At 40.0% G+C, this 22,624-nt stretch overlaps 1 long non-coding RNA gene across 1 annotated transcript in view; it reads right to left on the reverse strand.

Moving 5' to 3' along the window:
• LOC143694638 (uncharacterized) overlaps positions 1–18,128 on the reverse strand; it is a 41,699-nt gene extending 23,571 nt beyond the window's left edge. Inside the window, exon 1 of the long non-coding RNA XR_013183242.1 lies at positions 18,065–18,128. This is a non-coding gene — a long non-coding RNA (uncharacterized LOC143694638). The remainder of the gene's footprint in view (positions 1–18,064) is intronic.
• Positions 18,129–22,624: the final 4,496 nt, after the last annotated feature.

The following is a 22,624-nucleotide window of genomic DNA, read 5'->3' on the forward strand; positions in this document are numbered from 1 at the left end:
TATTCACAAATTTCTTCCAGGTGTTTGCATAGCTGCTCACAGTGTATTCTGCATGCTTTAATGAACTGTTTCTTGTTGCTACAACAGGAAGCACTGGTGTGAGGAAATGAACTCCCTGGCATGGGAAGCAATACTCTCCTGACCTCTTGCAGCCTCTCCATTTTTGTATTCTCATCAAAAGATGTGTACACTGAAATCAATGTGCGCAAACTCAATGTGTTTGAATCATACGTAGACATCAGCTTTTTTCCTCCCCCCCATTTTCTTTTGTATATCTTCCTGTGCCTGTAAATGCCCAGAAAAACTGTAGAGTATATCCTTTTGGGTCCCAATTAAGATTCTGAACTGCTGTTCTCTGTATGATAACAACCTGAAGTGCTGACAACACGCTACCTGTCAACAGGCAAATGAAGGCCAACCATCTGTTCTACTATAAATTGTCTCCATTACTCTCAACTTGAAAATCTGCTTTAAAGACTCCCCAATTATCCAGTAACCTGAGCCAAACGACGCAGTGTTATTTTAACTAAAATCGTCATTGTATACAAGAAAAATAAACATAAAAAGCTCTGAACAAAGAAAGATTTTTGAAAAGTTGGTTTATGTCTGATTTTGTGTGTGCAGCTCTGATGTTTGTGCTGGAGCAGCTCAGAGTTGCAGAAGCAAAAGGTATCAGATTGCTGCTGGTTGAAATCCTGAATTTCAATGGATAGGGAGCTGGCTATACCCTCCTACCCAGAAGCTTTTTTCTCAAACAGATTTGGTTTGATTTTATTTCAGTTAAGTTGGGCTTGCATCTAGTCCCAGAATCTTCATGTCCAAAAGTAAAGATCAGCAAAACCAAGCACTAAAGCAAGGGTTCAGCTTCTGCCTGCTTACCTGTCCACAGAACATTCCCTATTCCTCAGACTGTCCTTGTGTTATTAGCTGGCTTGTTTCTTTGGGACATTCCCTGCTTGTTAAAACTCTGAAACCTCAATGGAAAGTTTACAATGGGACCCAGTACAGAATTTATATTGTTATAAATGAACAGATGCACTGGGCTGATAATCTAACCCAGATTTCCCCTATTCAGTAACCAAAAATTTGCATCAGCAGCTGGGGCAAGCAAGCAGGCCAGTCTTAAATGCTACTCAGGGGATTCATCTACTGATCACATCTACTAGACTACATGTAACAGCACTCAGATTTTGAACACAGGACCCATTTACAGGGTCCATTTTACTCACAGAGCCAAAAAGCTCAGCAGACTTCCTATGTACAAAGAAAATATATTTTCAAACTGTCCGTAGTTTTTAATGTCTAGAGATTACAGATAGCAAAGATATCATTGACTGAATGAAAAATGATAGAAAAGTGTGTGGCCTTACTTTGCAGATGCAAGAATTAGGATATGGGATTCCACTGGAAAACCTGCAGGCATCTTCAGAGTCATCTTAGGGTGCAGGTGGTAAATTGAAGATTCAAAGACAGCAAAGAAGAAATCCAAAACAGGGACACAGACATAGGCATGTAAATGTTTTTGTCATTGAGGTGACTTTTACAAGGCCATTCACCTGTATAAGACCCTATTGACAAGAAAATGTTTGTAATTTGCAGTGCTTAAATGACACAGAAACACTCCAAAATATTTAGCAACAAAACAACAGTACTTGATCCCATGCTACGGACCCAGCAACACGAAATAACTGCTTTTTATAAAGCCTTGTGCTGGAATAACACTTTGTGCTCCATGGTATTTACCAGGGAAGTTAAATGCAGAGAAAAATAAGATGACACAGTTGCTTCATCATGAATGGCTTTTTGAAAGTTCATATTTCTTCATTCATACAAAAGAAAGTCAGGAACTTATAGACTGTACCAGATATTTCCAAGAAATTCAGAAAACGAGGCAAAGGTAAAAAAACTGAATAAATGACTCCGAGTCATCAGAGTAACCATTGTAACACACAAATGAATCAGATCATTCAATACAAGGTGCAGCCTTCAACAGGGACACAAATCTGTGCTTGTGTCATGACTCTTGAGATATTGTTTTCCATTATGGACTTTATTTTTCCTCCTACAGATTTCTGTGTAAAGGAAAGGCTGCCTCCTATTTTGATATACTAAACTACTTTGGGTTTTGCTGGCTGGCTGACCTGATGGGAGTTTTGGTTTTTGGTTAGGTTTGTCATTCTCCTTTGCAAAATCTGCGGCCAAGATTTTGATCCAGGGCAGTTGTGTTTGCCTTTGCACCAGCACCAGCCTGCACTTGCTGCTGGCACTTACAACCTTCCACTGGTGCAAGCAGTCCTAGGAACCAACACACCCAAGTATTTCCAAAGAGTAGAACACAGAACTGTTTGCATTTCTGCCAGCTTCCTGGGGTATATAATCTGAAAATATGCAGACTGCTGAAATGTAGTGACCCACTCTGGCAGCTACACCCAGTATGCATTCCATGAGTTTTGTCACAGCCAGTGCAGAGGAGGATCCATGTGCACACACACCTGGGCCTCTGACCACCTCCCTGCAGTCTGGAAATCCTCAGTGAATGGTCAGTCAGTACAAACTCTTTAAACTGGTGACTCATTGAAGAGCTGATCCACCTCCAAATAAATGCTGTTACTAACTTGAGCCAAATTGGAAAAATATCACATTATCTTAAATTTAGAATTACATGTGAAAGAAATCTGGAGATAATACAGGAAATCTATCTTAATAAATTTGTACCAAAGTCCCAAACCAAGGACTATTTTACATTATGGAAGAGAAGGCATGTGAAGAGCACCATTTCTCAAGGTCTCAAACCAAAATAATGCTAAATCAGGCACCAAATGTAGCCCAGGTTGGATCTCACAGCCAGACCTCTGTGCTATTTCATAGCAACATTCAATACTCACATCTCTAATCATCAACTATTTGGAGATTTGGGACAGGGAGAGGATCTCCAAAGACAAAAGTCTAAACAAATAAAGCCAAGAACTTGTTTGCATCACACAATTACTCGTTCCGTGAACTGCAGCTACCTCGTTTCCTGTTGCTTCAGTCAGGAACAGTTCACTAAGGACCTGGGTACCACCTTCTAAACAAGTATGTCCAAACAGCAATGCAGCAAAAAGTGAAATACCTGATATATGAATACCTATTAGCTGATGTAATGTACAGTGGGAGAAGGAGGAAATGTATATTCAGCTTTGTGACAGGTATTTCAAAGCACCACATAATTAGCTTTGTTTAGTTATTTTAATTTTGTTTTTATTGGCAAGATGCAGCATAAAAAATCCACTAATTAGATAGGAAGTTCCCCTAAAGACATCTATCAACGGTTTCTATTAATACAGGCAACTGTGAGTAAGTAGGTAGGATGGAATAACATTCAAAACCAACTTTTAGTTAATTAAATTGAGGTCTGGATGCAAAATACTTTTCCCCCATCAACAAATGTTCAGTCGCATTTCTTAGAAAATTGGTGTGAAAAATAATCCTAAATCTGAGGAACCTGTCAGAATTTTGATTTCCATCTACTTTGTTTCTCATCACTTCAACACAGTAACACCAAGAATATTATCTCGATGGCTTGCTGAGCTCCACAGAGAAATCCACTGTCCCCAGCAGTAAGAGCTGTGTATTCACCAATTAATGTTAGGTTTTGTTGGTTATTTTTGTATTTTTGTTGCGGTTGGGATACCAGGTGTTTGGGATGAGAACTTGTGGTTTAAATGTTTCATTTTTTTAATTTATATTATAGTTTTACAGTAGTCAGTTTTGTAGTTTTTTATTAATAAGGTATAAAATGGCTAACTATTTTTTGTTATAAGGTTTTTTAAGGTTAAACTATTTAATTAAAAAATGATACTTACATTATTTTTATTTTTAACTTAATAATTAATTATTCAAAGTCCGCAATGAGGACATTTTTGTTTCATTATAAAATACTACTTAAACTTATGAAGAAGAAGGGTGTTTGATGTGTAGGGTGGTAGAACTTTTTTAACATTTGCACTCCTTGGCCTTACATAGTTGCAGATTAATAATAATTGAAGTACCACCAACTGCTGAGTCTGGGTCCTCTTAGACAGAAAACTCTGTTGGGTTTTTTTCCTCTCTTGACTAAAAAATATACAGAGACCTTTTGTGGTTCTCAGGCTGGCCAGCCAGCAGTTGGCCATGTTGCCATCTGAGGGCTGCTGGTCAGGTGAGGTTCAACGGTGCAGGAATGCATCAAGAGCCCCCAAGGGAAGATTTAGATTGGGTGGGTTTCAGAAATACATGGCCACAACTTGGAGACAGTGTGCTCTGGTTCTAATGGAAGCAGGGCAGCAGCAGATGACTTAGCACACATTCATTGAATATTTGGAGTCTTTGTGCTGCTCTGCCTGGGCAGGAAGGGCAGAATCAGCCACATCCTCCTCCTGTGTAGGCTGGAGCATCCTCAGTGGGGCCTTTGTGTGGAGCCTGTGTAGACACCTGGCATGGCATTACACCACAGCTGGAGGGCACAGCTGCAATGTAACCAGCATTGAGCTCACCTGGGGTGTTTGCCTGTGTGTGCTGGGTGCAGGAACCTGCTGGGGCATCGCCTGGCAAGAGCAGAGGCAACAGGGACAAGCACCGAAGCAGCAGAGGTAGCCATGGATGCCAGACTCCCTCCAGCCTTGTGGCCAGGCTCTGGGTGAGCAGGCAGCCCAGCATGGAGTCTGGATCCATGTGGAAATCTGGGGAGTGTCTCCTTCCCACACGGAGCAGGGATGCCTGCGAGCCAGGCGAGCCAGGCGGAGTCCAGCTGCTCGGGAGGGGAAGGATGCAGAGCCACTTAGAGAGATTGACAAGGCAAGGTCTGCTGAAGGACAGCCAAACAGAGCCTGCTCTCCCTGCAGATCTGGGACCAGGAGGGGCAGGTGAATGTCCGAGCTAGAAAAGAAGCCCTGCTTTAATTCCTGCTGTGCATAATGCAGGTAGCAGGAAAGGAGCAGCTGAGGAGTGAATTTGCTGAACAGATACAGCACACAGTGCAGCATTCCTCCTCACATTTAGAAAATAACTAGATCTCATGCTTATTTCCCTTCCCTTCTCTATATCTAAATTCATATTCTTTACCACCTGCGTGTGCAGAATGGAATAAATAATGATTACCACTGTGATAGAGAACTACTGCTAAAATCCCAGTAAGTCATCAAATGGTTGTTATGTACAAAGATAATGCAGTCAATAGTGAGGCTTTTTCAGCAGGGTTAGGCAGCAACACTATATGTGCATGTTTTATTAGTTACAAAAATGGGTATTTCAGTATAAGCACCACATGTAGATCAAACTGACAGACTCCTTTGGGATTAAGCCCCATCGCCTTCTGAATGCAAGACAAGCATAAAACCACTGCAGCAACGGGGAAAAAAAAATCAGCTTGAAAATAATTAAACAGCAAGGCAGCCACCCATAATGATATTCAGCAGAACACATTAGGGACAGTTTGCTGGGAATGCACAAGAGCACTCCAGTTGTTTAATTAACATTGAAACGGCGGTTCCACAAGAACTAAAAATCCTGTTAATTTATGTGTCTCTTAATGATGCTCATTTAAATACTGTCAACTTTTCTCCAGTTTAATATTCATGATTTTTAGTCATTAAAACACCACTCTCAGCTTGTGGATTCACCGAGAAACACAAATTGTTTGATGATGATGTCAGTTCTTTAAAAAGTTCTTTTCCCCTTAAAGTGTACATCTCTCAATGCTCATCACGAGGGTCATTGTAGTCTGGTCTATAAATACCATTTTTATCATTCCTATAATATAATAAACCACAATGTTCTCTCTCACCTTCAAAGACGAGCCCTGCTTGCATAGTCAGGAGTTATTTATGTAAAGGTAGTTATCTTTTTATGACAGAGCATCTCAGCTGGTTAATGTAATGGCTTTATATATTGGGATACTGGGCTCAAGTCCCACTTTAGATTATAAAAACTATTTTCATCCAGGGTAGGAAACATTACATTAAAGATAATTTTAGTGCTGGAAAGACGCTTGCAGCTGGATATTAAAAAGATACTGCCAATGTAGGCAGAAGTCAAATTTTGACCTCCCTAGAATCAGTAAATCCATGGTCTGAATGAACACTTGATTCCATGGAACCTTTTTTTACCCTGCCCTTTCCTTGTGCTGGCAAGTTCAGACAGTCTCCAATGCTGCCTCTTTGGCAGAAACTATGATGGAGCCTCCTGTGACTGGGACTTCTCCAGAAAAATGTTTTATATTGATCTTCTATGGTCAGAGAAAATCCATTAAGGTTTTTATAAATTGAAAGAATACAGCTTATTTGTACAGATAATCTTTTCATTGTATGATGATTTCAAGGAAAAGATGAACATTTCAGCAAGACAGAGCAGGACATTTGGAACAGAAGTACAGACAGCTACAGATGGACATTTCTTCCCTTACAAGGGCATTTCTTCCTACCATTTTTGTTCTAAGCACCAGCCCTTAACATCTTCTTAATTCCTTCCTCTGATAATGCCATGTTTTCCAGGACAAGATATATTATTCCTTTTATTCTTCTTTTTAGTACCCAAACAATTGGAAGTGCCTCTTATTAGATACTTTATTTTTTTCTCTAAGTGGATTGTAAAAAATATTAATAAAAGACACAGGTTCAGTCTTAAAAGAGGTCATATACAAAGAGCAGATGAAATCTTGTTAGCACTCCAATTCCCACTGCATACTTTTAAGACCTAGCTGAGTTGCCTGTCTCAGGGTTTTTTTATTATTCCTGTCAGATTTCCAGTACACATTGAAATGCAACAGTGCCATATAATTTTTCTGAAAGACAGTTTGTTTGGCATTTTAGACAGACATCCAACACAACAAAATGTACTTTATTATACAGAGAGAAAAATATTCTGTGAACCAGGCAGCACAGAACTTATACTACCTGATTAGTAGCAAAGCCAATATTTATCACCTACTTCTGCTCATTTCAGTTTTTGCATTTTATTCTTTCCCTGTTGTTTCATATTTACAATCTGCACTTCATAACTAAATATCTTAATGTGATTTACCTCTGAAAAAAACAGTCATAACTAGATGGTCTAGACATAATCTTAATTACAAAAATGCTATCCTCTGTCTGAAGTGCTTTTTATGCAGTTACTGTTGCTATTTTCTTCCAGAAGCATTTCAATTAAGCAAGTAATCTGTATTAACTTATTGTGTACACATTTTAATGTGATATACATTATTTTCAGCATCATTCATCCCTGAAGAGATCTTTCTATTTATTTTAGTAGTCTAAATGTTCTTTTTTTCAGCAAAGGATTCTTTTTTCATTATACCTTATGATGGCCTAATTATTAAATGCAATTCCTTGGGACCATAATTTTGGGATAAAGCCTGATACATAATTCTAGCATGAAATATATGACCATCTTTATTCTGCTTTAATCTGTAATAGATTTTTTCCCAGGAAAAATGCATTATAGCTCCAGATTGATCGATTAATGGTCTATGCAATTCCAATGTCCCTGTCGTTTTTCAAGTTGAACATAGAAAAAAAATTATTAACATCTTAATTTTTTTTTTTTTTTTTTACTAAAAAAGGAGGCAATTCTTAAGGTAAAATATGTTAATTCTATCTATGGCAACTTCATCTGTTTACATCATTACAGATAAATTTGGAAACATAAACCTAATATGATAACTTACACCGCTCTTCCATTTTGGTATTTATACTTCCATATCCAAGCCTTTTGACATTGCTTTCAGGAGGCACTTGAAACTTAGGCATTGCCTCTAAACTAGTTCCCATGTGAAGGTTTCCATTACATTAAATTGGTATTTTGTATAGCCAGCATGAAGTAATCAGCATATGATATCTATTCCCAGTACATTTATTTACTAAACTTCTTCAGTGTCCCTAATCTTTGGCACTAATGGTTCAATAATTAAACAAATTATAATGAACAGTCTTCTCTTGTTCCTTGTTTTTGAAGCACTTGAACCCAATGCACAAGGAAAGTCGTTTCACATGCTAATTCAATTCTGAAAGCATTTTTCATGTTTCTCCAACATCCCAATTAAACACAGAGATCCTACCAAGAAAAACAGAACACTTTCTCTGGACCTATATATTGTGAAAAAGCCTCGTTTTCAGAATCTGTGATGTGCTAAACGTCTCACAAGAATTTCTTGCACTTACCTAAGGGAATTCTTTCCTAAAACACAGATTGGTTTGCATCAGCAGAAGCTTTCTTGTCTCTATCTCCACCAAGACTTAGTGGAAAACCTTTGGCTCAGGAGGGAGGTTGATTAGGCTCATCCTGGTTTGGAAAGAGTTTCTAAACTGTTTTTAAGGGGGGAAAGTTGTCAGCTAAGTATTCAATTTCCATGGAGAAAAGAGTTCTCTGTAAGAAGGAAGGAAGGAATTTGTGTCCCAAATATTTCAGAGAGGCATCCAGTAGATCATGACTCTTCCCTATTTTTAATGTACCTGTATCACGTTCTTCAGATGTTTAGAATCCCTGCAATAGATCAGCTGACCCTCCATGTTTCCATATTTATTAATATGCATTTGTGCAGAGTTATAACACCTGCATTTTACAAATCTCTTCATCTTGCTTGACCTTGTTTCTGAGCACTCCTTGTTCTCGTAGCTGTCTTAGATCATCTATTAAAATTAAATCTGGCTGCTAATGTGCCCAACTTCTTCCCTATGGAGAAGAAAAATGCCAAAGGCTAGTGGTTTGCAAATAGTTCTTTCTGGGCTTTGGCTCTTGTTTATATCAGTAGTGGCTCTGTCTGGATGTTTCACTCTTTTCCTCTCATGAAAATCTTTCTCATTATGGCTCCTGCAAAGCACAAACTTGTTACTCTGAGTCTACATGTTTGTGTCTATCTCATGTTTTTCCTAAATCCACTATGCAAGTAAACATATATCCCTTTATAATTGCTTTAAAGGCCCCTTCCTAGGATTCTGAAGATAAATTCTGTAAGAGATTGCCCAGCATATAATTATTGTGTGATTTTCTGGTTTATTCACACTTTCTTTCAGTGCTACTTAATCTCCCTCTTTTCCTCTGACATGGACTTTATTTTTATGAATACCAATGCACAGTCAGAGATACTGCTGTTCTTATTATAATACTGAGAATCTCACATAATAGACTTCTTGATATCAAAATTAAATCACCTGGAGTATGTATTTTGAGAGATTCAGAGAAATAAATATATTCTGTTAAGTCATAGAAATCTTCCTGAGTCCATCAACTCTGGGGTTTATAAACTGATTCCAACATTTAAGCTTTTTCAGTGAAGCTGCTGGAAGACTTGTTTGTGTATCCTGGGCTGGGCTGATGCAAAAACAATTATCTGTGAATCCAGAGCTGCTGCAAGCACTAATCAAACACTAAAATTTTATATGGGTAAACATCAGTGACAAACTCATCTTCTTTCTGCATCTGGTTTAAAACTTTTACAGTCCAACGCTACTTGTACAGGCATTAATAAAACCACAGTTTTTAATGGCTGCAAAACACTTCTATAGTGAACTCCTTATAGTTTTTGGTGCCATCAATTTTTTCCTTCAGGTGAGCTTCCTGATGAGTCACTGCCCACATTTCTGTGTTTTACTGCTTTTGATTTGTGCTTTACTGAGGTTTGGTTTTGTTTGTGTTCTTTTCTGTTTAAAAAAGGGTATTTTTAATTGATTGCTTTTGCTCCATTTTTAAAATCTCTTTTCCTGATTTCTGCTATATTTAATAGCAATATTAAGCTTTACTTGGTGGTATCTCTTCATTATGCTTGTAGGGGGTTTTTCTTGTATCTCCATGTCTCCTAATCAGACTTCTGATTATATTGAACATTGTACCAATTTAGAGCAAAACTTTAAACTATAGGTTAGCCCTATGCTACATTTTTCTTTGTTCTATGTTTTCTGGTATCCATATTAGCAATGGCAAACTTTCATAATGTAAGCTCTCATAGTTGTTACTTGTTATTTGTTGGAAATTTGTTTCTTAAACTGTATAATTTTAGCACAAAACTCATTATATACAGTTTTTTGCCACCAAGGCAGTATTTTTTCACAGCACCAGCACAGTGTTTTATTACATTCAAAAGGCATATGAATTCCCTTTCTCCTATAGTTAATGAGCCCTCAGGTGAAATACACTTAACTTGGGTCTAATCAGTGCCTATTTGTTCTTGCTTCCAGCAATGAGGTCAGGAACTTTTGGACTTCCCCTGGCACAGAGAAAGCATGGGTTTGACTTACTTGATACATATTTAGGGTTGTTGAGAACTCTGGAGCATAGTGCTCCTATGGAGATGTTTGCAGATTTGTGTTAATAAAGTCCCCTTGGTTGTGCTCTACTGTTGTCTCTTTTGATGTCCAGAAAACTAATCACTATAATAATATAACTCTGCTATGCCTGGATGACTTCATTTACTGCATCCTCAAACCCTGATACTTTCTGAATTTTATTTGACTATAAAAATGCAAAGTTTTAGGCATCTGCTTGTCAAAGGTGTTGCATATCTGTGGCCACGTTTTCCAACTCTGGTATTGTCCTCACACTCTTGTTTTTCAGTTCTATCCATTAGGTCACAGACTTCCCTGTGCTTGTTCCCTCTCTGTCCCCATGACTCTTGCATAATTGGTTTTACATTGGCCCACTTTCAGTTGGAGATGTGGAAGGTATCCCTTGCTAGCACTGTAAAATAGCCAATTTGCAGGTAGGAAGAATGTTCTCATTGAAGGTTGGACGTGGATGTTTGAATCTCCTCAGCTGGAGCAAAATTTAACCTAAATTCCTTCACTCTGAGAACATTCTCATCACAAGCTTTTGCTGCTTTGTCCTGTTCTTTCCCATGCCCCTTGTGCATTTTAAGCATAGGAAGTATTACTGTCTTTGTACCTTGTTCAGAGAGTTCACTGACTGCAGACCTCAAAGAACTCCTTAAATACAAAAGAGACAGAGTTTTGGATGTTTCCACTTGCACTGCCTATTGCCTAGTTTAAGTTCCCTCCCATTGCTATGTTTGTTGGCTTAACTCTCTTTAGCCCCTGTACAGAATCTCAAGCACATGACTTTTACTTTTTCACTCTAATCCTACAGCTAAGAACCCAGTTTTTAGTCCAAGCACCAAGAACCCTAGCTGGTTTTGGAATCTATCCCATAAGTCAGGCATGTTTTTGTCCTGGATTCATGAATCTGCAGCCTAAGAACCATCTATTTCCTACCCCAGACATAGCTCTAGTCCCAGGGAAGCATGTCCCTGCCAGGTTCACCTGGGGACAGCTTGACCTCTAAAAACAATTGACAGACTGGTGTTATGAATTTTTCTTTCACAAAATAGCTATGAAAAAAAAAAGACTTCTTTAAAACAGTAATTAAGTAACCCTATCTCCTTCCTCCTAACAGCCTAATGAAGGAACATTTAAATTGGGGAAGGTAAAATTCTAATCCATTATATCATAATAATGACATATTGTTTGGCATGGGCAGAGAATTGTGCTGCAGTGTAGTGATTAAAGCATCCATTTATAAAAATTATTTCCATTAGTGCATGAGTAAATATTTAAGTCAAAATTCAGCAGTGCTTAAGCATATGTTTAAATCACAGAGAGTATACAATCAGTGTGGTGCACACGTTCTCCTTGTCTGGTGTTGAACATTCTGTAATACTTGGCATTAGCTTGTTTTAGTGGGTCAGAAACACAGAAGGAGATGAAATGAACCTAAAAAGATGCAGTGCACAGTGGATTGGCAGTTATCTTTTGGCAGTTAGCTTTTCTTTTCTTTCCCCAAGTAAAAATCAAACTAAGATTCTAGATTCATAGGCATGAAGGGAAGGAGAGCACAAGCTTGCATCTTCTGGACCAGCAGCCAACTTCACGAGGATTTCCTTGCAAGAATGAACAATTACTTGGTCAGCAAGGACTCCATAGACATCCTGTAGTTAGTTGAACTGGATCTTTGTGTTCATCCCATTACAATGCAATGCAGATTTTGGCTAAAAACAGGTTTAGAATGAATTCATAACACTTTTTATACAGTTTCATGGGAGATGCCTCAGTACAACTCCCTCCACCCCTTGTGAGGAGCTGGACTCTCCCATTTTCAGATGTGCTGCTCCTGCTGACAGCCAGTCAGTGCCAAACTGACTGTCAAGATTTCAGTGCAGATCCAGTGAAGATTCAGAGATCAGGTTTTATAAGGTTTTCATCTCCCTCCTGCCCTTCCTGAGGCAGAAATGCTCTCTTCAAAAGCAGGATTTGAGTGAGAGGTGCAGCCCTGCAGTAATTTACAAACAGCACAGCAATTTAAAAACATATTTCATTACAGTTATCTATTTAGAAAAATTAAAGTAAAATGTTTACCCTCCTAATTGACCATAGGGAACCAAATACTTTGTGAATGTAAATTATAACTGTGATTAAAATATAAGCTGCACTTTCTCAATATTCATAGTGATGTCTGGTACAAGCAGCGTTAACATAAATTCATATATTTTCTTATCTCTCCAAACCCATACTTTTATTCAAATGAAAAGTTTATTATTTATTATTCTCTTGGTGGGAGTTGGGGTTTATGCCTCTATAAAGAATCTAAGCTGTCATATTTTCTTTATCCCATATTTGCCAGGTTGCCTTGTGGTTCATTTATTTGTTAAATGTATTGATCTGTTACAGCCATTATGCATTTCATAAACAGCTGTGGACTAATTGGTATTCATGTGTTGGGAGTTTTTTCTTATGGTACTGAAGTGATACAGTGAAGTTTATAACCAAATGATAGTTCAGTGCACTGTTTTTGAAGTTCAAATACAGAAAAAGCCCAAGTTAAAAAATGTTGTAAGAAATATTAGGCTAACTTTTATAAAGGATTTTTTTTTCTTTTCTCTGAAAATACAAGCAAAAGAACATGAGAGGAAAGCAACCAGTCATTCAAGAACTACATAATCCTGCCTCAATCAACATGCATGCAAGCAGCTGCACCCTTCTTGAACTCCCTGCAACTCCTCCAAACAGCTTAGAACAACTTCTATTCATAAATAACACTGCCTACCTCACTTAAAACTCAACTCTAGCTTTTATCTCTTGCCCCTGGAAGGATGCTTAAAGCCAGTCCTGATTCTGAATAGATCCATGCAGACCAAGCTCACAGACAAGACTCAGGTCCTCAACAAGCGATCTCTCGTTACACTGGTTTTATGTAAAAGTGTTTTCAAGCAGCAGTTCAGCAGCCCTTGCCTAAACCTGTGACTTTGACCAGCACAGGCAGCAAGTTAAATGCTTGAATATTCTGAGAGATCCAATTTACATTATTTTATGAATTTTCTCCTTGCCTGGGGCCTGGCAGCATCAGCTGGCAGCAGGAGCTATCAGGGGCACTCTCACTTCAGTGAAGCCACATTATTTTGATCCTTCCTTGTGCCCTGCTAAGTTGTTCATGAGACTGAGCAGCCTCAACTCCTCTGCTACCAGAAGAGTTTTATTCTTCCTTACCCAAGGAACAAACACCACACCACCCCCCTCTAATGTGTTGGGTGCAGCACTGTGTGGTGGCTCCTGGCAGCCCCAGCCTGGCCATTTGAGCAAAGGTAAATGCATTTGAAATGTCAGGATGAAGTCCAGAGACTTCTTGAATCGCTTCTCAGCAGCAAGGAGAGGGTTTCCATTAAGGGACAGGTCAGAATTCTTTCGGGGGTCAAGAGATGAGTTTCCTGAGTGCATCCAAGCTGACATTTGCTGTTACCCATAGAAAGCAGCAAGACAGAACAGAGTCATAAATTGCCTGGTGGGCCTGTTGGCTGAGTTCACTTTTACTCCTTCTCAATTGAGGGGTTTTAGCTGGTAGAAATTAGGATTGAAGGCTTTTGAGCAAATATTAAACATCAGTAAGGTTTCTGGTGTATAAATAAACCTTGTAGCTACACAGAAAATATTGTATCTTTGTTTACTTCTACTTTAAAGGCATCTTCACTAAAATTTGGGAATGAAAAGTTGTCACCTTTGCTAACATGATAGAGCATATAGTGATCCACTTGTGTACATGGTGAGAAATAGATTAATGTTTTTATTTAAATTATCATCACATACAACAGCTTTAATCACAGACTAACATTACATTGTGGTTTTGCCACACGTGCACAGGAAAAAATTCTCTCCATCCTACAAATGGTAGAAAAGCCATAGAAAAACAAAGGGAGACAGTTAAGAGTGATGCATTTATTTTTACATCTACATTTATTTTTACATTTATTTTTAAATCAGTTGTGCATAAGATTTTGATCATGAAAATAAAATATTAACATATTATCTGTCTTATTTTTGTTTTTCCCTTAGCTTCAAAACAGAGCTCATTAGAGAGGTTCACCTTTGTTTGTACATGGGCTCCAGTCAGTACCACTTCCAACATAATGTCTGACATGTCCTTTACTACAAGAGAATCTTTCTACATCTAAAGGGGTTCCACAGAGATTTAAACAAAGGCCAACAATCACACTCATATTACTTTAGGCCTGCGCATACCTTATTAAAACTGATGCAGTATCTGGAGTTTAAGAAAAGGTGAATGCTTTTGAAATCTGAGTGTTTAACTGATTTCTAGGCCCTGTTCTGAGCCTAGAGAGGAAAATATATTTCACCATTTTGCTAGGCTTGCAAGAAAATCCCACAAAAATGGTGCCACCCTGTAGAACTAATTACTTCTCATCACCACTAATAGAAAAGGGGATGTTTCTCCATGTGACAAGCCCTGCAGTACAGAAGAAATAATTTCTATTACTGTAAGAGAACTGAAACAAGATACAAGTAGATTTTAGAGATATTAAACATGAAGAAAAGCTTTGGTTTTGACCAACACGAGGTGTTCTGTTCCTAACCAATACCAACACTATCATCTGATTCACAGCTGACAAGAAGTTCTGCAGCTGAAATCCAATAACTGAAGGAACTCAGAGTCTCAAAAGCGTTGAGCCACATAACTCCCTCAGAAATCAAGGCACTGGAATTCCTGCAGGGGTGATGGCCTTGTCACCTCTCAGTAAGAGAAAGCTCGTAAGGCTGTGACAGGTTAAGTACAACCAGAAGTTGCAGGAGCCACAGTCAGCTGATTAGCTGCTGTTTTGTGGGGATGTGTTAGTGCTCCTCACACCTTTGCTCCCAGATCTGCTCCAGCTGGTAGTTTCAATCAGCAGTGTGCTCACACTAAGGCTGCATCAGCCAAAGGCAACTTGCAGCTGGATCTTGGGTTCTGGACTCATTCCAGAGCATTAATGTGTTCTGGGTGTCTTTCATCAATCAGAAGGGCAAGAGCCCCACTTCTACCCTCTATAAAAACTTAGCAATCAAGGCTGCAGAAACATCTGCAGTGGCACTCCATGGATTTCCAGATGTGCCCATGTAGAGACCAAAGCCACATGCCTTTTACCAGAGGTTTTTCCTGTGCTTTGGATGCCTGAAATTTGTCTGGTGTGACTTCAGAAACTCACCCATTCCTTCATTTAGGGAGGACCTAATTTATCTTTGTGCTTCTGCACCTCGAGTCGGAAGACAGACACATCCATAATGCATGGCTTTGTGATGTGTGCTCCATGACAGCTGCAATCTGTGAAGCACACACCAAAACTCCTTGAGAAAAGCTCTTGCTGAGAGCTGAGGCCAGCCACACACAACACCCCTCTCCTTCACAGCACACTTTACAGTGCTGAGGGTACTGTTTTCTACCCTCCATCTCAAAGGTTTCACTGCTGGAAAACTCTTCAGCATCTGCATAATGAGCAATGATATAAACACACATCAGTCTCCAGTTCCTTGTGTCTCTGAGATAACATATTTGATTTAAAGATACATTTAAACAAGGGAGATTTGGAAAATTGCATATCATCTTCAAGGTCAGTGAAAAATTTAACTGGCAACTACATTACAAATACATTTAATCCATTAGTCTGTCTCATGTAACTGAGATTAATAAATGCAAGGCTTAGATTTGTTCCTTCAGTATCCAGCAGAACGTGTTTCTGAGGAGTCATCTTGCTTTCCTGATTGCTCTCATTACAGGCTCAGGGAAGAGCACAAGCCACTTTCTAAAATGTACCCACTTCTGAGACTGCTCTCAGAAGAGCCAGAGCAGCAATCCTCTTGGGCTAGCAAGCTGGGGCTCTCCTGGAACGTGGATCTCCAGCTGGCTTGGGAACAAACTCCATCCAACCCCTCCTGCCCTGCCCCAAAGGCATTCCCACATGGGAACAGAGCTGTCCACCCACCAGGGTAGATCCATGCACTCATGGGATCATTTCAGGGGAAGGATCTGCCTTCTTCACCAGCTCCATGTCCCTTTCCAGGCTGCCTGGAGGTTACAGCTGTTTACAACCCTGAGCAGGGTATTCTTCCCAGCAAATCACAATGGCTGAAATCAATGGGAGATTTTACAGTAATGCAGTAATGGTCCATGTAAAGAGGCCCAGGCTGGAAGATTTCTAGTGAAGGCCTGTGCCTGAGGATTTCTGTACCTCTGGCTTAAAAAAAGAGGGGGGGAAAGGTTTCATATTTTTTCCATGACTCAGTGTAAAACGTTCCTCTTAATTTGCACATTCCTTACATGCAGTGGCCATGGAATTTATGAATATTGTCACTCAGGGAGGCAAATGCTGTAAATAACCCACCTAAGAATGCGACTTTAAAAAAGGAGGAATGTGAAGCCCTTTTGGGTAGAAGAGATGTCCTTCTGGATTATGCATGTGACACTCCAGTGTTAAAATTAGGGACCATTCGAACTACATTTCTCTCAGATCTTTCTCCCTCTCTCTGCCAAGGCTTTCAGAGAGGGTTTTATTTTTTTCTTTATGATACCCTGAGGAAATACCTCTCATGTTGGGTCAGCATCTTGAGCTGTCTACAGCATTTCCAAGACTAGCTTCCGAGGTTTTGCCCTCTGAGAAAATCAGTAAAAAGGAAGGCATGATGTGATCATACATTAGCTGGCCACAATCTCCCTCTATGGCTGCTCTTAATGCACTCAGTGGTTCCAGTGGAACTGCCCTTCCTGACCAACAGGAAAAGTCACTACTCTGTGAGTGATGCACTACAGCCTAGCTCCCCTGAACAAATTAATGCAATTATTGTATTAATTTAAAATTTCAGTCCCTCAGAACCATAGTCCCCTTTCCCCAATTTCCCTTGAATGTTTCTCTGTTGCCAGTGGCCTCAGGTGGGAAGAGGTTTCCACCCAGGTCCTCTCTAGTCCTCCAAGGTGTGTGAGCAGCCCATGTCACTCCCAGATTTTGGTGTACCCATACTCCATGCAGATGTATAAGATAGGTCCTGGTTTATTCCTGTTCCCTTGGCCAGGATAAAGTCTGACCCACAGCATTGCTGTTCGTTTTTAGAAAACTAACACAGGTGAGATTTTCTCACCTTCTTTCACTAATATTTTGTTAGCAAGATCTCCAGAGTATTGTTTGTAAGGACTCCCCCAACAGATGAGTCCAGGACTTGGTAATCACCAATGAGTGATCTGTGGAAGAAATTCAAATTAAACCAAACAAGCATTTTTCATGGTGCACCTCACCCACTAAGCAGCCCTGCACAGGGACGGAAAATTTCCTTCCCAATGTCCACAAATGATCAGTTCCTGCCTTGGAGCACTGAGCTGGATTCGATTACACTGAAATCATTATTTCAGTTCATGTAACTCCAGACTACTAGTGATACCCAATGACTCTGGCACACTGGGAATTCAATCAAATGTTTATACTAAGGGGGACTATTTACTTCAACCCCTAGAGGTACCACTTTAAAAAAATCCCCTGAATATCGCTGAAATTAATATTAAGACTTTATACCCTCATGTATTTTTGAGGATTTATATATGTTGAGATATCATTTTTCCTACCACTTATCCTCTTACATACTCCCACAATATCTCATCTGTGGCATTTTCCCAGATGGGGCCCACAGCAACGTTCTTGTAGCTTTTGGCTCACTTAACACTCCCGCTTAACAAAATCCTTGATTTGCCGAGGCCTTCTCTGCTACAGCACCCAGCTCTGCAGACCCCCAGGCAGTGCCTGTTGGTAACTAACCTCTCTGTTTGCTGCATGGCATCCTCTGTGCTCTGCACACCCCAGGAGTGGCCACGGACCTGATTCTCCTCTGTCCCGCGGTCTCCTAAGGAAAAGGAAGCTCTGGGAGCGCCCACGCAAGCCACTGCCAGAGAAACAGCAGAAATTTGGCATTCTGCATCTGTGTAGGCAACAAGACAAAGTGAAAGGCAGCAGATAACTGAGCTCTTTATTTCTTCTCCACCATAATTTTCCTGTTTTCAAAATGGAACGGTCCAAATGGAACGACGGGGCTGACAGCCTGTGCACTGGCTTCCATGGGCTCTGCCTCAGATTTCTATTTCTGGATGTGAAGACCTAATTTTCAAAGGCAGATTATTTTTGAAACTGAGCCTACACCCCTTTCACTGCTCTTGATTTACATGAGATTTTTCAAACAATTAAAATGTGCATATTGTCATCACAAGGCCAAAACATCTCTTCATGTCTTCTTCATTTTCATTTCCCCACAGCACAGTTTTCAACAAGTGAACTTGGCACTGAACAAAGCCTCCTTGCCACTCCTGACTGAATGGGGCTTCAGTCACCCTGCAAATGTTCACATGGCATTTCATCTGATCTCATCTTTGTGTATTCAAGCACACACTCACATTTTCTTCTTCCATTTTTTCCTCCCATCATGAGTTACTTTTATTCCTTAACAAGCCCCTTAATTTGTACAAACTCTTCTACCTAAGCTGTTTTCATCTTGGCCTTTGAATTGAGCACTCGTGCTGTAGTCTGTGACATACAGATTTTTTTACAGGTATCTCACAAATTCTCAGTATTTCTTAAATTTCTGAAGTCAGCAAACAGGGTAAAACACCTGCCAATTATTTCCCTGAACTAAGCCAGATTTTCTAAGTCAATCAGTGTGTTCCCATTCAGATATTTAATCATCCTCTGCTTCTCTCAACCTGCCAATTCATGCTGCACTTCTGGCAGACCAAACTGATATTTAGATACTATTGAGCACCAATTCACAGGATTGTTTGCACACAGGTGTGCCATGAGGTTCCCATCACTTGTGGCAAACATGTCAGGAACCCAAGCCACACAATTTATCCAGAACATTTGCACAGTGGAGATAACAATTCTGCCACTTTCCCAGGAGGCTACAAAAGATGGACACAATGGGAAGATTTGTATTTTTTGTGCTATCACAGACCCCATAAACTATTTTAAACTGTGTTTTTAAGAAAAATGAAAAAGTGTGACGAAAGATTGGGCACTAGGAGAATCAGCTAAAATTTTAGAGAATCACAAATAATTTTCTGCATATTAGACAATGTTCCTTTTACACTGTATCCAACTGATTTTTCTAGGAAATGTCAACATACAAGTGATTGCCATGTGTTCCCTGAAAATTGATACTATACTTAGGAACATAAGAATTAAAAAAAATCTGCTAATTAATGAAGAGTTTCCACTGCCAGTTACTACAGCTGAGTTCTTCACCTACAAAAATCTTCTAGGTTTTCTTATTTTTAAAAATCTATTAATAATAATCCTAAATAGTATCAGAATTTTGTGATGTAAGTAAATTAGGCTTTCTCAGATGTGCAAAGCAGGTTTGGTCCCAGACGTTATCTCAAAGGAAACAGAATTTCATGCAGTTTGTTCAAGACAAAGCTGGCTTCTCCTTCCTGAAAATTTTTCTGCAAGTCTATCTTCCATCTGTGCCTTGGCTTTGTCCTACAAATCATAGCAGCACAAGGCACTGATCTTCAAAATGTCAATGTTTTCTTATTTAGATGCTACACATCTAATAAATAGCCCTTCCCTGTCCTTCAGTGATACCATGTGCAGTTTCAGCACAGAAGTGGATCTCAGAGGACTCTATCTAAACAGTGGCCTATCAATGCACCCACTTGCTGATGTGTATTTGGTGTTTACAGAATACTTCACCCAACATCTAGTTCAGATTTCCTTCCTTAGGAGGTGAACACACTGCCTAGGAGTGACAGCCAAGGTCACAGCTGCAAGTGAGCATCCTGCTCAGAGAATGTCCCAGCAGATCTACAGTACAGCCTGTGCAGCTCACACATTGACAGAATTCAGTCTATGCCCATTTCTTAATTTTATTAAAAATTACTGAGAAAACACTTGCCCGGGCATTGCCTTCCAAATATGGGTGGTTTTAGTTACTGGCAAAGATGTATAATCATTATCTGTCCCTTGCCACAGTGGGATTTGCTTACCCACTAAAAGATGTTTTGGATCCTGCATTTCCACTGTGAAGTGAACTCTTCCCAGGTCAGACTGATGTGGAAAGGTCAAATCCCCAGGGTACATAACCAGACCACATGCAAACAGGCTCCCAGTCACCTCCGTGGCCATTTGCATAAAGAAAAATCCTCCCATGGACAAGCAAAGCAATTTGAGATATGTGCCAGGATATTTGTGTCCATCTTCTACAGAAGGACAGAGCACCATTCTTATAACTGGAATACAGCTCCACAAAAATCACGCTGGCTCCTTGCCACACCATTGTGTTCCAAGGATCTCTACTGAAAATTAAGTTTACGCCCTTGGTTACTGCATGGCCACAGCTAAGATGATGCAGCTGCCTCTCCAACTTCTCCAGCAGGTTATTCTGCACACTCATGGCAGATGTCAACCTTTTGGGGTGCCCAGTGCCACACTGCTTACCCCTAAGGAAACATCAACAGCCTCATGCACTGATTACTGCCTAACATGTCTTTGTCAAACACTTAATGAAGCACATATTGGGTCTGCTGATCTGACTGTCAATTTATTCTGAATAAATCCACATGCCAAAGGATTTAGGTGCCAAAAGCTGGAAGAGCTTTCAAGATGATTTTTTTTTAGCCCTGACCATGAGCTGCACAGCAATATGCCATCTGAGACAAGAGATGTTTGAAAACTTGGAGTACCAGGTAGTTCAAAATCACAAATCTCTGTGACTTCCTCTGAAAAATGACTCTTTGGCTCTACCCCAACAAGCAGAAATGACAAGCCTACGAGATCCCTTTTTATACTACAGAGCAGAGGTATTAATTTCATGTTGTAAGCATAACCTGTGACCAGCCTGGGAAAGCGGCAATTATATTATTTTGTTTGGGTTTGTTTTGCTTCTGTCCCTGTTTTGTACAGCCCACATGCAGCTGAACTAGCAAAGCTTAAGAGGGAGTAAGAGCCCCAAAATGATGGTCACAAAGGAAAAAAGGTTGTGTTTCACTGGCAGCAGATCTATTTTAGGACCTTCTCACTCCCCTCCTGATGTTACCCTCTTGTAGCTCCTCAGCTGTGTGGCACACCAAGCCTGCCTCCCTGACCCTGCCCTGACTGAAGGTGATGGGGAGAGGGCAGGGAAGGGCAGGAGTGAGCAAAGGCTGCCAGGAACGTGGGAGGCCAGGCTTTCTTAAAACAGCAATGGAAAGATAAACTAATTACTGAGTGTGAAATTGATAAACGATAAAGCAGCCATCGTTTAACAGCCCCAGTGTTGAGCACAGATGTTCTGCATCCACGTATGAAGTGCTGCTGCTGGGCTTTCCATTGCTGCTCCTGGCTTCTCATTTCTGCCCTGAGCAAGGGCAAGGCATTTATCCCAGCTCCTGGCCTTTCCTTTCTCATTGATTGAGAGAAGCAAGGTCAGCCACCCCAGTCTGGCCTTTAAAGCAGAACTGTCCATCACTCAGAGCCTCTAGAACCAGAGGACAAAGGTTATTTAAAGTCTTCCCTAAAACAGTTAGGAGGGAATTTGCATATGAGAGGATTTGGGATGAAATTAGGATCTCCAATCACCATAACTGATCAGAGGGCTTTGGCCCAGCCAGATGTTTTGCAGTGGTAGATAAAAGTTCTCCCTTAAGACTGCATCCTGCTCGGCTTTGGAGCCCCTGAACAGAGTGGGCTGCAAGGCATCTTCACAAAGTGAACACCAGAGAAGCTAATATTACATGAATTAACCTCTGCACAATAAAGGAATCCTTCTAAAAATAATAAATATCCATTCAAATGACAGTGGAACCCCAGCTCCATGTTAAACACTGGCCCATGGTTATTCCAAATCTTTGTTAAAGTACTTCAGGGAAAAAACAGCACTTAGGGATGGTCATCATGACCATCAGAATGACCCTGATAACCCAGACTCGTAAATACATGGAAGTAACAAACATGCAAAATAAACAGCTTGCAAACTACTGTAAACAAACAAAAAAAAAAAGTCCAGAAGGGAGAGACTCAATTATAGTACAAACCTGTCAAGGTTTCATTAAAAGGCTGATTTAAAGTGAAAAAAATCAGGAAAACTCCAAAGTTGGGCCAAAACATCATCCTTCACTTATCTTCTGGTACCTGCACATCAGAGCTAATAGTGCCTTCTCTGAGCAGTGGGTGACCTTCTGTACCAAGTGTGCTGCAATAACTAAATACAGCAGGGGTGAATTGAAGATGACATTTCAGCCTTTAACTGAATTTCCTACATTTCTTCAATTTACGCCAGACCCTTACATTATTTCAACTTATCTTTCCTCTGATGGCACACAAAGCCAGGGGCTCAGAGAGTGGCACTCA

Source organism: Agelaius phoeniceus, chromosome 8 (assembly GCF_051311805.1).
Source record: "Agelaius phoeniceus isolate bAgePho1 chromosome 8, bAgePho1.hap1, whole genome shotgun sequence".
Lineage (NCBI taxonomy): Eukaryota > Metazoa > Chordata > Aves > Passeriformes > Icteridae > Agelaius > Agelaius phoeniceus.